Raw genomic sequence first — 15,621 nt, 5'->3', positions numbered from 1 at the left:
GAGTGCGTGTGAGTGTGAGTGTGTGTGTATACAGAGACAGCCCCCAACCCCGGCCCGCCGCTCCCTGCCCGCCCCGCCTGTCACCCCCGTCCCTCGGAGCCCGCGGGACCCGGCCGGCGAACTCAACAGGCCCGACCCGGCGCGGGGCCTGGGGCGGGAGGAGGCGGCGGGGAAGCGCAGAGAGGCTCGGCTTCTTGAGCGGGGCAGGGGCGCCCTCCGCCGTCCACGGCCACACCACCCCGAACGCGCCCGATCCCGTCTGGTCTCGGAAGCTAAGCAGGGTCGGGCCTGGTTAGAACTTGGATGGGAGACCGCCCGGGAATACCGGGTGCCGTAGGCTTCTTCTTTTTTTTTTTTTTTGCCTCTGGTTCTGTCGCGTTTCTGGGAGTGCGGGGGCGGCCCGGGGTGGGGGTGACCCCCACCCTCAGCGCCCGCCGGCCGCGGTGCCTGGCGCCCCAGCCCGCACCGTGGGGCCTCCTCTTGTCCCGAGCCGTGACACCGCCGCCACGCGGCAGCATGCGTGGCTTCTGGACTGTCAGGTCTCAGACCAAAGGTCTGCTCTGTGGGAGCCGACACGCTGGAGGAAACCTTGAGAGTCTGAGAGGGGAGGGAGTTCCAGAAGAAGGCCAGGATGTCATTTTGAGGGAGTATGTGACCAGAACTCCTCCCGTTGCTTTTGGGGTTCTATGGGCTACACGTAGGAATCTTTGGTGGTGGCACCTGATGTTCGGGGATCCGGAGTCACACCCAGACCTGCTCCACAGGCCTCCTTTTACTTTTCTCTTCGGATTCATTTTTTTTTTTTTTTTTTTTGAGACAGAGTCTCGGTTTGTTGCCCAGGCTAGAGTGAGTGCCGTGGCGTCAGCCTAGCTCACAGCAACTTCAAACTCCTGGGCTCGAGTGATCCTTCTGCCTCAGCCTCCCGGGTAGCTGGGACTGCAGGCATGCGCCACCATGCCCCGCTAATTTTTTATATATATATCAGTTGGCCAATTAATTTCTTTCTATTTATAGTAGAGACGGGGTCTCGCTCTTGCTCAGGCTGGTTTTGAACTCCTGACCTTGAGCAATCCGCCCGCCTCGGCCTCCCAAGAGCTAGGATTACAGGCGTGAGCCACAGCGCCCGGCCGGATTCATTATTTTTAAAAAGTGTCTCTTATCTCTATTATTGCATTTACTTTTCTCTCTCTTTTCAAGCAGATGATGGGAGTCCAAGTATTAAGGTGACATGTGTTGCCCGTGCCCCCCTCCCCCCCCCGTGTTCTTATTCATTTACCCCTCATGTTGTTCCAGCATATTGTGGGGGCACCAATGTTAAGGACGGGTGCGTTGCCCTCTCCCAGCCTCCCCCCTCGGGTCAGAGCTTCAAGTGCGCCCATCCCCCAGTCGGTGCGTACCCACCCCATTCCTAATGGATGTGTATGCCCATCCCCTCCCCCCACCCGCCCGACACCCACCCGAAGAAGGTGATTCCTCTGTGTCCACTTAGGTGTCCATCGGTTCGTACCCATTTGCTGGTGAGCGCGAGCACGTGGTGCTCGTGTGTCCATTCTTGGGATACTTGGCTTACTGGAACGGGTTCCAGCTCTGGCCAGGAGAACCACGAGAGGTGCCCCCTCACCGCTGCTCCTCATAGCCGAATAGCACTCCGTGGTGTCCACGCGCCACATTTTATTTACCCACTCGTGGGTCGATGGGCACTCGGGTGGCTTCCAGGTCTTTGCGATTGTGACTTGTGCCCTGACACTAACCCTAACCCTTACCCAGCCCGTCTCCTCCACGGCCCCTGCCTGACTGACTCCTTCCCGCCCGGCCTATCACCTGTCACCGTCCTCTGCCCCTGCCTGACACGCTCCTCCCCGCCCGGGCCGTCACCGTCCTCGGCCCCTGCCTGACGGGGCTCCTCCGTCGCCTGGGCCTTCCAAGGGCTTGGTGTGGACGCTGGTTCCAGGACGCCCTCCCAGGAACCCGGTAGCAGGGCGGCCGCAGCGTCTCGCGCAACCCAACCGTCCGCCGGCTGGCCGCCGTGGCTAAGTGGCCTGCGGGGGACGTGCTCCCGCTGTGCCGTGGGGGCCCAGCCTGGTGTCTTCTCTGAGGCCCCGCGGCTGCCGCTCCCCGCAAGGGGAGAGCCGCGGAGGTGGGGACCGCCTCCTCATGGGGACGTACACCCAGCTCTCCACGTCGGATTCCGGGGCTCTCTGTCCTGCCAGAAGGCCCAGCTGGCCTGCGGGTCCTCAGAGTGGCAAAAACATCCGAAAACTGAGATTGAGGGTCCGGTGGGTGTCTGCACTTTTGTGCTGGGCACCCCAGGGAGGCCCGGGGGCTGGCTGGACAACGCGGTCTGCTGGGCTGGGGGGGGGGTTTGGAGGAGCAACTGATGCCCTTTGCACTTTGGGTAGCAAGTGTCTGAGGTGTCTCTGGGCCCTGTGCCATGTGGGGGCGGGGGCGGAGGCGGGGTGGGAGGAGGAGGAGGAGGAGGAGGAGGAGGAGGAGGTGGGAAGGGCCGTGGCCTGCAGTCGTGTTCCCCGGGGTGGCACAGCATGTGGCTTCTTCCACGGGATGCTTGGCCTGGGCTCCCTGCACCTGGGCCTTTGGAGGACTGGCCCTGTGCTTGCCAACACTTCCTGCAGGGACCCAGAGCTGGGAGGTTGCATCTCTCAGCCCTGGGTCGGGCAGAGCCCCAGCGGGCCATGCCCACAACCTCTCTCAGCAGGGGTCCCCCAGAAGGCTCCTTTGGGACCAGGATTCTCTTGCGGGTGACTCTTTAAGGTCTGGCCCCTGGATGGAGGGGCACCAGGAGTAGAGGAGCAGGAAGGGGAAGGGGGTGGCCATGCGAGGGGACACTTTCAGGCCAAGTCCCAGCTTCAGTCTGATCCTCCTGGGAACCCCGGGGTGGACATCACACCTCCTGGTTGCCCCGCTCTGAGACAAGGAGCCGGGCTTCGCATTCCCACAGCAGCCAGTCGTGGGCTGAGGACACCTGGGGCGTTGGGAACTCCCTGGCTTCTCCTTGGTTTAACATCTGGAGCTGCTTGTGAATCGTGCCGCCACACACACCCGAGTGCAGGTGTCTTCTGCACAGACTGCGGGCCTCGCTCTTCTGAATGCCGCTAGCTCGCGACCCACCCACGGGTGAACCTGGTCAGGGTACTTTCTCTCAGGGGCAGACTCTGATCCGGGCGGGCTACCGGTGTCTCTGTTTGCTCCTTTCTTTCTTCCACTTCGGGAAAGGCTTCCTTACTGGGTGTGGAAATCTCCTATGCCTTTCCTCGCCTATTCTGTCAGCTCTAAAATTCTCTTTCGGTTGCCACCCTCACAGATGGATTAGGAAACTCTTTGCGGTGCACTCATTAGTGAAATGACCTCAATGACGCTGGAATCCAATATCTAATCGCCAATTTTTAGCGAGTCCACACGCCAGGGTGGTCGGGGTCCAATGCAGCCCCGGCCAGGCCCAGGCCCCTTGGACTGGGCCACAGGAGGACACAGAGGAGGGTCCCGGCCCCCACGGTAGGTAGAGGTGCGGGCAGTTCTCCAAGGGCTTGGGTGTTTTCCAGAGGGAGGAGATGGAGGGGACTGATTTCTTCAGCGCCCCACAAACCACGCCACCCCACCCCACCCTTGGGACACATCCCGAGAGAGAGAGAGACGCCCCATACACTGGCTCCCCTCCCCCGTGCGCTGTGCCCCAGCCCTGGCCCGGGGGAATAGGCGGCCGCCGGGCCACAGGGTGGGGGGCGCAGCTGAAAGGGGTTGTGGGGGAGGGCCGCCCCTGGCTGGGGTCAAAGGGCGAGCGCCCCGCCCCTCCCGCCCGTGCGCAGTCAGCGGCCCCGGCGCGCTGGGGGTGGGGGGCGGGGAGGTGAAGGAGGCCAGGCGAGGAGAGGAGGGGGGCTGGAAGGGCTCCACCTTGGCGGGTCCAGCCGTGGAGGCGCATCTTGTGTGAGTGTGAGTGAGTGAGTGCGTGTGAGTGTGAGTGTGTGTGTATACAGAGACAGCCCCCAACCCCGGCCCGCCGCTCCCTGCCCGCCCCGCCTGTCACCCCCGTCCCTCGGAGCCCGCGGGACCCGGCCGGCGAACTCAACAGGCCCGACCCGGCGCGGGGCCTGGGGCGGGAGGAGGCGGCGGGGAAGCGCAGAGAGGCTCGGCTTCTTGAGCGGGGCAGGGGCGCCCTCCGCCGTCCACGGCCACACCACCCCGAACGCGCCCGATCCCGTCTGGTCTCGGAAGCTAAGCAGGGTCGGGCCTGGTTAGAACTTGGATGGGAGACCGCCCGGGAATACCGGGTGCCGTAGGCTTCTTCTTTTTTTTTTTTTTTGCCTCTGGTTCTGTCGCGTTTCTGGGAGTGCGGGGGCGGCCCGGGGTGGGGGTGACCCCCACCCTCAGCGCCCGCCGGCCGCGGTGCCTGGCGCCCAGCCCGCACCGTGGGGCCTCCTCTTGTCCCGAGCCGTGACACCGCCGCCACGCGGCAGCATGCGTGGCTTCTGGACTGTCAGGTCTCAGACCAAAGGTCTGCTCTGTGGGAGCCGACACGCTGGAGGAAACCTTGAGAGTCTGAGAGGGGAGGGAGTTCCAGAAGAAGGCCAGGATGTCATTTTGAGGGAGTATGTGACCAGAACTCCTCCCGTTGCTTTTGGGGTTCTATGGGCTACACGTAGGAATCTTTGGTGGTGGCACCTGATGTTCGGGGATCCGGAGTCACACCCAGACCTGCTCCACAGGCCTCCTTTTACTTTTCTCTTCGGATTCATTTTTTTTTTTTTTTTTTTTGAGACAGAGTCTCGGTTTGTTGCCCAGGCTAGAGTGAGTGCCGTGGCGTCAGCCTAGCTCACAGCAACTTCAAACTCCTGGGCTCGAGTGATCCTTCTGCCTCAGCCTCCCGGGTAGCTGGGACTGCAGGCATGCGCCACCATGCCCCGCTAATTTTTTATATATATATCAGTTGGCCAATTAATTTCTTTCTATTTATAGTAGAGACGGGGTCTCGCTCTTGCTCAGGCTGGTTTTGAACTCCTGACCTTGAGCAATCCGCCCGCCTCGGCCTCCCAAGAGCTAGGATTACAGGCGTGAGCCACAGCGCCCGGCCGGATTCATTATTTTTAAAAAGTGTCTCTTATCTCTATTATTGCATTTACTTTTCTCTCTCTTTTCAAGCAGATGATGGGAGTCCAAGTATTAAGGTGACATGTGTTGCCCGTGCCCCCCTCCCCCCCCCGTGTTCTTATTCATTTACCCCTCATGTTGTTCCAGCATATTGTGGGGGCACCAATGTTAAGGACGGGTGCGTTGCCCTCTCCCAGCCTCCCCCCTCGGGTCAGAGCTTCAAGTGCGCCCATCCCCCAGTCGGTGCGTACCCACCCCATTCCTAATGGATGTGTATGCCCATCCCCTCCCCCCACCCGCCCGACACCCACCCGAAGAAGGTGATTCCTCTGTGTCCACTTAGGTGTCCATCGGTTCGTACCCATTTGCTGGTGAGCGCGAGCACGTGGTGCTCGTGTGTCCATTCTTGGGATACTTGGCTTACTGGAACGGGTTCCAGCTCTGGCCAGGAGAACCACGAGAGGTGCCCCCTCACCGCTGCTCCTCATAGCCGAATAGCACTCCGTGGTGTCCACGCGCCACATTTTATTTACCCACTCGTGGGTCGATGGGCACTCGGGTGGCTTCCAGGTCTTTGCGATTGTGACTTGTGCCCTGACACTAACCCTAACCCTTACCCAGCCCGTCTCCTCCACGGCCCCTGCCTGACTGACTCCTTCCCGCCCGGCCTATCACCTGTCACCGTCCTCTGCCCCTGCCTGACACGCTCCTCCCCGCCCGGGCCGTCACCGTCCTCGGCCCCTGCCTGACGGGGCTCCTCCGTCGCCTGGGCCTTCCAAGGGCTTGGTGTGGACGCTGGTTCCAGGACGCCCTCCCAGGAACCCGGTAGCAGGGCGGCCGCAGCGTCTCGCGCAACCCAACCGTCCGCCGGCTGGCCGCCGTGGCTAAGTGGCCTGCGGGGGACGTGCTCCCGCTGTGCCGTGGGGGCCCAGCCTGGTGTCTTCTCTGAGGCCCCGCGGCTGCCGCTCCCCGCAAGGGGAGAGCCGCGGAGGTGGGGACCGCCTCCTCATGGGGACGTACACCCAGCTCTCCACGTCGGATTCCGGGGCTCTCTGTCCTGCCAGAAGGCCCAGCTGGCCTGCGGGTCCTCAGAGTGGCAAAAACATCCGAAAACTGAGATTGAGGGTCCGGTGGGTGTCTGCACTTTTGTGCTGGGCACCCCAGGGAGGCCCGGGGGCTGGCTGGACAACGCGGTCTGCTGGGCTGGGGGGGGGGTTTGGAGGAGCAACTGATGCCCTTTGCACTTTGGGTAGCAAGTGTCTGAGGTGTCTCTGGGCCCTGTGCCATGTGGGGGCGGGGGCGGAGGCGGGGTGGGAGGAGGAGGAGGAGGAGGAGGAGGAGGAGGAGGTGGGAAGGGCCGTGGCCTGCAGTCGTGTTCCCCGGGGTGGCACAGCATGTGGCTTCTTCCACGGGCTGCTTGGCCTGGGCTCCCTGCACCTGGGCCTTTGGAGGACTGGCCCTGTGCTTGCCAACACTTCCTGCAGGGACCCAGAGCTGGGAGGTTGCATCTCTCAGCCCTGGGTCGGGCAGAGCCCCAGCGGGCCATGCCCACAACCTCTCTCAGCAGGGGTCCCCCAGAAGGCTCCTTTGGGACCAGGATTCTCTTGCGGGTGACTCTTTAAGGTCTGGCCCCTGGATGGAGGGGCACCAGGAGTAGAGGAGCAGGAAGGGGAAGGGGGTGGCCATGCGAGGGGACACTTTCAGGCCAAGTCCCAGCTTCAGTCTGATCCTCCTGGGAACCCCGGGGTGGACATCACACCTCCTGGTTGCCCCGCTCTGAGACAAGGAGCCGGGCTTCGCATTCCCACAGCAGCCAGTCGTGGGCTGAGGACACCTGGGGCGTTGGGAACTCCCTGGCTTCTCCTTGGTTTAACATCTGGAGCTGCTTGTGAATCGTGCCGCCACACACACCCGAGTGCAGGTGTCTTCTGCACAGACTGCGGGCCTCGCTCTTCTGAATGCCGCTAGCTCGCGACCCACCCACGGGTGAACCTGGTCAGGGTACTTTCTCTCAGGGGCAGACTCTGATCCGGGCGGGCTACCGGTGTCTCTGTTTGCTCCTTTCTTTCTTCCACTTCGGGAAAGGCTTCCTTACTGGGTGTGGAAATCTCCTATGCCTTTCCTCGCCTATTCTGTCAGCTCTAAAATTCTCTTTCGGTTGCCACCCTCACAGATGGATTAGGAAACTCTTTGCGGTGCACTCATTAGTGAAATGACCTCAATGACGCTGGAATCCAATATCTAATCGCCAATTTTTAGCGAGTCCACACGCCAGGGTGGTCGGGGTCCAATGCAGCCCCGGCCAGGCCCAGGCCCCTTGGACTGGGCCACAGGAGGACACAGAGGAGGGTCCCGGCCCCCACGGTAGGTAGAGGTGCGGGCAGTTCTCCAAGGGCTTGGGTGTTTTCCAGAGGGAGGAGATGGAGGGGACTGATTTCTTCAGCGCCCCACAAACCACGCCACCCCACCCCACCCTTGGGACACATCCCGAGAGAGAGAGAGACGCCCCATACACTGGCTCCCCTCCCCCGTGCGCTGTGCCCCAGCCCTGGCCCGGGGGAATAGGCGGCCGCCGGGCCACAGGGTGGGGGGCGCAGCTGAAAGGGGTTGTGGGGGAGGGCCGCCCCTGGCTGGGGTCAAAGGGCGAGCGCCCCGCCCCTCCCGCCCGTGCGCAGTCAGCGGCCCCGGCGCGCTGGGGGTGGGGGGCGGGGAGGTGAAGGAGGCCAGGCGAGGAGAGGAGGGGGGCTGGAAGGGCTCCACCTTGGCGGGTCCAGCCGTGGAGGCGCATCTTGTGTGAGTGTGAGTGAGTGAGTGCGTGTGAGTGTGAGTGTGTGTGTATACAGAGACAGCCCCCAACCCCGGCCCGCCGCTCCCTGCCCGCCCCGCCTGTCACCCCCGTCCCTCGGAGCCCGCGGGACCCGGCCGGCGAACTCAACAGGCCCGACCCGGCGCGGGGCCTGGGGCGGGAGGAGGCGGCGGGGAAGCGCAGAGAGGCTCGGCTTCTTGAGCGGGGCAGGGGCGCCCTCCGCCGTCCACGGCCACACCACCCCGAACGCGCCCGATCCCGTCTGGTCTCGGAAGCTAAGCAGGGTCGGGCCTGGTTAGAACTTGGATGGGAGACCGCCCGGGAATACCGGGTGCCGTAGGCTTCTTCTTTTTTTTTTTTTTTGCCTCTGGTTCTGTCGCGTTTCTGGGAGTGCGGGGGCGGCCCGGGGTGGGGGTGACCCCCACCCTCAGCGCCCGCCGGCCGCGGTGCCTGGCGCCCCAGCCCGCACCGTGGGGCCTCCTCTTGTCCCGAGCCGTGACACCGCCGCCACGCGGCAGCATGCGTGGCTTCTGGACTGTCAGGTCTCAGACCAAAGGTCTGCTCTGTGGGAGCCGACACGCTGGAGGAAACCTTGAGAGTCTGAGAGGGGAGGGAGTTCCAGAAGAAGGCCAGGATGTCATTTTGAGGGAGTATGTGACCAGAACTCCTCCCGTTGCTTTTGGGGTTCTATGGGCTACACGTAGGAATCTTTGGTGGTGGCACCTGATGTTCGGGGATCCGGAGTCACACCCAGACCTGCTCCACAGGCCTCCTTTTACTTTTCTCTTCGGATTCATTTTTTTTTTTTTTTTTTTTTGAGACAGAGTCTCGGTTTGTTGCCCAGGCTAGAGTGAGTGCCGTGGCGTCAGCCTAGCTCACAGCAACTTCAAACTCCTGGGCTCGAGTGATCCTTCTGCCTCAGCCTCCCGGGTAGCTGGGACTGCAGGCATGCGCCACCATGCCCCGCTAATTTTTTATATATATATCAGTTGGCCAATTAATTTCTTTCTATTTATAGTAGAGACGGGGTCTCGCTCTTGCTCAGGCTGGTTTTGAACTCCTGACCTTGAGCAATCCGCCCGCCTCGGCCTCCCAAGAGCTAGGATTACAGGCGTGAGCCACAGCGCCCGGCCGGATTCATTATTTTTAAAAAGTGTCTCTTATCTCTATTATTGCATTTACTTTTCTCTCTCTTTTCAAGCAGATGATGGGAGTCCAAGTATTAAGGTGACATGTGTTGCCCGTGCCCCCCTCCCCCCCCCGTGTTCTTATTCATTTACCCCTCATGTTGTTCCAGCATATTGTGGGGGCACCAATGTTAAGGACGGGTGCGTTGCCCTCTCCCAGCCTCCCCCCTCGGGTCAGAGCTTCAAGTGCGCCCATCCCCCAGTCGGTGCGTACCCACCCCATTCCTAATGGATGTGTATGCCCATCCCCTCCCCCCACCCGCCCGACACCCACCCGAAGAAGGTGATTCCTCTGTGTCCACTTAGGTGTCCATCGGTTCGTACCCATTTGCTGGTGAGCGCGAGCACGTGGTGCTCGTGTGTCCATTCTTGGGATACTTGGCTTACTGGAACGGGTTCCAGCTCTGGCCAGGAGAACCACGAGAGGTGCCCCCTCACCGCTGCTCCTCATAGCCGAATAGCACTCCGTGGTGTCCACGCGCCACATTTTATTTACCCACTCGTGGGTCGATGGGCACTCGGGTGGCTTCCAGGTCTTTGCGATTGTGACTTGTGCCCTGACACTAACCCTAACCCTTACCCAGCCCGTCTCCTCCACGGCCCCTGCCTGACTGACTCCTTCCCGCCCGGCCTATCACCTGTCACCGTCCTCTGCCCCTGCCTGACACGCTCCTCCCCGCCCGGGCCGTCACCGTCCTCGGCCCCTGCCTGACGGGGCTCCTCCGTCGCCTGGGCCTTCCAAGGGCTTGGTGTGGACGCTGGTTCCAGGACGCCCTCCCAGGAACCCGGTAGCAGGGCGGCCGCAGCGTCTCGCGCAACCCAACCGTCCGCCGGCTGGCCGCCGTGGCTAAGTGGCCTGCGGGGGACGTGCTCCCGCTGTGCCGTGGGGGCCCAGCCTGGTGTCTTCTCTGAGGCCCCGCGGCTGCCGCTCCCCGCAAGGGGAGAGCCGCGGAGGTGGGGACCGCCTCCTCATGGGGACGTACACCCAGCTCTCCACGTCGGATTCCGGGGCTCTCTGTCCTGCCAGAAGGCCCAGCTGGCCTGCGGGTCCTCAGAGTGGCAAAAACATCCGAAAACTGAGATTGAGGGTCCGGTGGGTGTCTGCACTTTTGTGCTGGGCACCCCAGGGAGGCCCGGGAGCTGGCTGGACAACGCGGTCTGCTGGGCTGGGGGGGGGGGTTTGGAGGAGCAACTGATGCCCTTTGCACTTTGGGTAGCAAGTGTCTGAGGTGTCTCTGGGCCCTGTGCCATGTGGGGGCGGGGGCGGAGGCGGGGTGGGAGGAGGAGGAGGAGGAGGAGGAGGAGGAGGAGGAGGAGGAGGAGGAGGAGGTGGGAAGGGCCGTGGCCTGCAGTCGTGTTCCCCGGGGTGGCACAGCATGTGGCTTCTTCCACGGGATGCTTGGCCTGGGCTCCCTGCACCTGGGCCTTTGGAGGACTGGCCCTGTGCTTGCCAACACTTCCTGCAGGGACCCAGAGCTGGGAGGTTGCATCTCTCAGCCCTGGGTCGGGCAGAGCCCCAGCGGGCCATGCCCACAACCTCTCTCAGCAGGGGTCCCCCAGAAGGCTCCTTTGGGACCAGGATTCTCTTGCGGGTGACTCTTTAAGGTCTGGCCCCTGGATGGAGGGGCACCAGGAGTAGAGGAGCAGGAAGGGGAAGGGGGTGGCCATGCGAGGGGACACTTTCAGGCCAAGTCCCAGCTTCAGTCTGATCCTCCTGGGAACCCCGGGGTGGACATCACACCTCCTGGTTGCCCCGCTCTGAGACAAGGAGCCGGGCTTCGCATTCCCACAGCAGCCAGTCGTGGGCTGAGGACACCTGGGGCGTTGGGAACTCCCTGGCTTCTCCTTGGTTTAACATCTGGAGCTGCTTGTGAATCGTGCCGCCACACACACCCGAGTGCAGGTGTCTTCTGCACAGACTGCGGGCCTCGCTCTTCTGAATGCCGCTAGCTCGCGACCCACCCACGGGTGAACCTGGTCAGGGTACTTTCTCTCAGGGGCAGACTCTGATCCGGGCGGGCTACCGGTGTCTCTGTTTGCTCCTTTCTTTCTTCCACTTCGGGAAAGGCTTCCTTACTGGGTGTGGAAATCTCCTATGCCTTTCCTCGCCTATTCTGTCAGCTCTAAAATTCTCTTTCGGTTGCCACCCTCACAGATGGATTAGGAAACTCTTTGCGGTGCACTCATTAGTGAAATGACCTCAATGACGCTGGAATCCAATATCTAATCGCCAATTTTTAGCGAGTCCACACGCCAGGGTGGTCGGGGTCCAATGCAGCCCCGGCCAGGCCCAGGCCCCTTGGACTGGGCCACAGGAGGACACAGAGGAGGGTCCCGGCCCCCACGGTAGGTAGAGGTGCGGGCAGTTCTCCAAGGGCTTGGGTGTTTTCCAGAGGGAGGAGATGGAGGGGACTGATTTCTTCAGCGCCCCACAAACCACGCCACCCCACCCCACCCATGGGACACATCCCGAGAGAGAGAGAGAGAGACGCCCCATACACTGGCTCCCCTCCCCCGTGCGCTGTGCCCCAGCCCTGGCCCGGGGGAATAGGCGGCCGCCGGGCCACAGGGTGGGGGGCGCAGCTGAAAGGGGTTGTGGGGGAGGGCCGCCCCTGGCTGGGGTCAAAGGGCGAGCGCCCCGCCCCTCCCGCCCGTGCGCAGTCAGCGGCCCCGGCGCGCTGGGGGTGGGGGGCGGGGAGGTGAAGGAGGCCAGGCGAGGAGAGGAGGGGGGCTGGAAGGGCTCCACCTTGGCGGGTCCAGCCGTGGAGGCGCATCTTGTGTGAGTGTGAGTGAGTGAGTGCGTGTGAGTGTGAGTGTGTGTGTATACAGAGACAGCCCCCAACCCCGGCCCGCCGCTCCCTGCCCGCCCCGCCTGTCACCCCCGTCCCTCGGAGCCCGCGGGACGCGGCCGGCGAACTCAACAGGCCCGACCCGGCGCGGGGCCTGGGGCGGGAGGAGGCGGCGGGGAAGCGCAGAGAGGCTCGGCTTCTTGAGCGGGGCAGGGGCGCCCTCCGCCGTCCACGGCCACACCACCCCGAACGCGCCCGATCCCGTCTGGTCTCGGAAGCTAAGCAGGGTCGGGCCTGGTTAGAACTTGGATGGGAGACCGCCCGGGAATACCGGGTGCCGTAGGCTTCTTCTTTTTTTTTTTTTTGCCTCTGGTTCTGTCGCGTTTCTGGGAGTGCAGGGGCGGCCCGGGGTGGGGGTGACCCCCACCCTCAGCGCCCGCCGGCCGCGGTGCCTGGCGCCCCAGCCCGCACCGTGGGGCCTCCTCTTGTCCCGAGCCGTGACACCGCCGCCACGCGGCAGCATGCGTGGCTTCTGGACTGTCAGGTCTCAGACCAAAGGTCTGCTCTGTGGGAGCCGACACGCTGGAGGAAACCTTGAGAGTCTGAGAGGGGAGGGAGTTCCAGAAGAAGGCCAGGATGTCATTTTGAGGGAGTATGTGACCAGAACTCCTCCCGTTGCTTTTGGGGTTCTATGGGCTACACGTAGGAATCTTTGGTGGTGGCACCTGATGTTCGGGGATCCGGAGTCACACCCAGACCTGCTCCACAGGCCTCCTTTTACTTTTCTCTTCGGATTCATTTTTTTTTTTTTTTTTTTTTTGAGACAGAGTCTCGGTTTGTTGCCCAGGCTAGAGTGAGTGCCGTGGCGTCAGCCTAGCTCACAGCAACTTCAAACTCCTGGGCTCGAGTGATCCTTCTGCCTCAGCCTCCCGGGTAGCTGGGACTGCAGGCATGCGCCACCATGCCCCGCTAATTTTTTATATATATATCAGTTGGCCAATTAATTTCTTTCTATTTATAGTAGAGACGGGGTCTCGCTCTTGCTCAGGCTGGTTTTGAACTCCTGACCTTGAGCAATCCGCCCGCCTCGGCCTCCCAAGAGCTAGGATTACAGGCGTGAGCCACAGCGCCCGGCCGGATTCATTATTTTTAAAAAGTGTCTCTTATCTCTATTATTGCATTTACTTTTCTCTCTCTTTTCAAGCAGATGATGGGAGTCCAAGTATTAAGGTGACATGTGTTGCCCGTGCCCCCCTCCCCCCCCCCGTGTTCTTATTCATTTACCCCTCATGTTGTTCCAGCATATTGTGGGGGCACCAATGTTAAGGACGGGTGCGTTGCCCTCTCCCAGCCTCCCCCCTCGGGTCAGAGCTTCAAGTGCGCCCATCCCCCAGTCGGTGCGTACCCACCCCATTCCTAATGGATGTGTATGCCCATCCCCTCCCCCCACCCGCCCGACACCCACCCGAAGAAGGTGATTCCTCTGTGTCCACTTAGGTGTCCATCGGTTCGTACCCATTTGCTGGTGAGCGCGAGCACGTGGTGCTCGTGTGTCCATTCTTGGGATACTTGGCTTACTGGAACGGGTTCCAGCTCTGGCCAGGAGAACCACGAGAGGTGCCCCCTCACCGCTGCTCCTCATAGCCGAATAGCACTCCGTGGTGTCCACGCGCCACATTTTATTTACCCACTCGTGGGTCGATGGGCACTCGGGTGGCTTCCAGGTCTTTGCGATTGTGACTTGTGCCCTGACACTAACCCTAACCCTTACCCAGCCCGTCTCCTCCACGGCCCCTGCCTGACTGACTCCTTCCCGCCCGGCCTATCACCTGTCACCGTCCTCTGCCCCTGCCTGACACGCTCCTCCCCGCCCGGGCCGTCACCGTCCTCGGCCCCTGCCTGACGGGGCTCCTCCGTCGCCTGGGCCTTCCAAGGGCTTGGTGTGGACGCTGGTTCCAGGACGCCCTCCCAGGAACCCGGTAGCAGGGCGGCCGCAGCGTCTCGCGCAACCCAACCGTCCGCCGGCTGGCCGCCGTGGCTAAGTGGCCTGCGGGGGACGTGCTCCCGCTGTGCCGTGGGGGCCCAGCCTGGTGTCTTCTCTGAGGCCCCGCGGCTGCCGCTCCCCGCAAGGGGAGAGCCGCGGAGGTGGGGACCGCCTCCTCATGGGGACGTACACCCAGCTCTCCACGTCGGATTCCGGGGCTCTCTGTCCTGCCAGAAGGCCCAGCTGGCCTGCGGGTCCTCAGAGTGGCAAAAACATCCGAAAACTGAGATTGAGGGTCCGGTGGGTGTCTGCACTTTTGTGCTGGGCACCCCAGGGAGGCCCGGGAGCTGGCTGGACAACGCGGTCTGCTGGGCTGGGGGGGGGGGTTTGGAGGAGCAACTGATGCCCTTTGCACTTTGGGTAGCAAGTGTCTGAGGTGTCTCTGGGCCCTGTGCCATGTGGGGGCGGGGGCGGAGGCGGGGTGGGAGGAGGAGGAGGAGGAGGAGGAGGAGGAGGAGGAGGAGGAGGAGGAGGAGGTGGGAAGGGCCGTGGCCTGCAGTCGTGTTCCCCGGGGTGGCACAGCATGTGGCTTCTTCCACGGGATGCTTGGCCTGGGCTCCCTGCACCTGGGCCTTTGGAGGACTGGCCCTGTGCTTGCCAACACTTCCTGCAGGGACCCAGAGCTGGGAGGTTGCATCTCTCAGCCCTGGGTCGGGCAGAGCCCCAGCGGGCCATGCCCACAACCTCTCTCAGCAGGGGTCCCCCAGAAGGCTCCTTTGGGACCAGGATTCTCTTGCGGGTGACTCTTTAAGGTCTGGCCCCTGGATGGAGGGGCACCAGGAGTAGAGGAGCAGGAAGGGGAAGGGGGTGGCCATGCGAGGGGACACTTTCAGGCCAAGTCCCAGCTTCAGTCTGATCCTCCTGGGAACCCCGGGGTGGACATCACACCTCCTGGTTGCCCCGCTCTGAGACAAGGAGCCGGGCTTCGCATTCCCACAGCAGCCAGTCGTGGGCTGAGGACACCTGGGGCGTTGGGAACTCCCTGGCTTCTCCTTGGTTTAACATCTGGAGCTGCTTGTGAATCGTGCCGCCACACACACCCGAGTGCAGGTGTCTTCTGCACAGACTGCGGGCCTCGCTCTTCTGAATGCCGCTAGCTCGCGACCCACCCACGGGTGAACCTGGTCAGGGTACTTTCTCTCAGGGGCAGACTCTGATCCGGGCGGGCTACCGGTGTCTCTGTTTGCTCCTTTCTTTCTTCCACTTCGGGAAAGGCTTCCTTACTGGGTGTGGAAATCTCCTATGCCTTTCCTCGCCTATTCTGTCAGCTCTAAAATTCTCTTTCGGTTGCCACCCTCACAGATGGATTAGGAAACTCTTTGCGGTGCACTCATTAGTGAAATGACCTCAATGACGCTGGAATCCAATATCTAATCGCCAATTTTTAGCGAGTCCACACGCCAGGGTGGTCGGGGTCCAATGCAGCCCCGGCCAGGCCCAGGCCCCTTGGACTGGGCCACAGGAGGACACAGAGGAGGGTCCCGGCCCCCACGGTAGGTAGAGGTGCGGGCAGTTCTCCAAGGGCTTGGGTGTTTTCCAGAGGGAGGAGATGGAGGGGACTGATTTCTTCAGCGCCCCACAAACCACGCCACCCCACCCCACCCATGGGACACATCCCGAGAGAGAGAGAGAGACGCCCCATACACTGGCTCCCCTCCCCCGTGCGCTGTGCCCCAGCCCTGGCCCGGGGGAATA

At 62.5% G+C, this 15,621-nt stretch overlaps 4 pseudogenes; all 4 read left to right on the top strand.

The window, feature by feature from the left end:
- The first annotated feature begins 221 nt into the window (after window positions 1-221).
- LOC142875132 (uncharacterized) lies at window positions 222-340 on the top strand (annotated as a pseudogene).
- Window positions 341-4,176: 3,836 nt separating this feature from the next.
- Window positions 4,177-4,295, top strand: LOC142875130 (uncharacterized; annotated as a pseudogene).
- Window positions 4,296-8,130: 3,835 nt separating this feature from the next.
- Window positions 8,131-8,249, top strand: LOC142875129 (uncharacterized; annotated as a pseudogene).
- A 3,860-nt stretch (window positions 8,250-12,109) lies between these two features.
- LOC142875128 (uncharacterized) lies at window positions 12,110-12,228 on the top strand (annotated as a pseudogene).
- Window positions 12,229-15,621: the final 3,393 nt, after the last annotated feature.

The sequence above is a fragment of the Microcebus murinus genome, chromosome 13 (assembly GCF_040939455.1).
Source record: "Microcebus murinus isolate Inina chromosome 13, M.murinus_Inina_mat1.0, whole genome shotgun sequence".
Taxonomy (NCBI): Eukaryota; Metazoa; Chordata; class Mammalia; order Primates; family Cheirogaleidae; genus Microcebus; species Microcebus murinus.
This window is presented reverse-complemented; position numbering and strand designations above follow the sequence as displayed.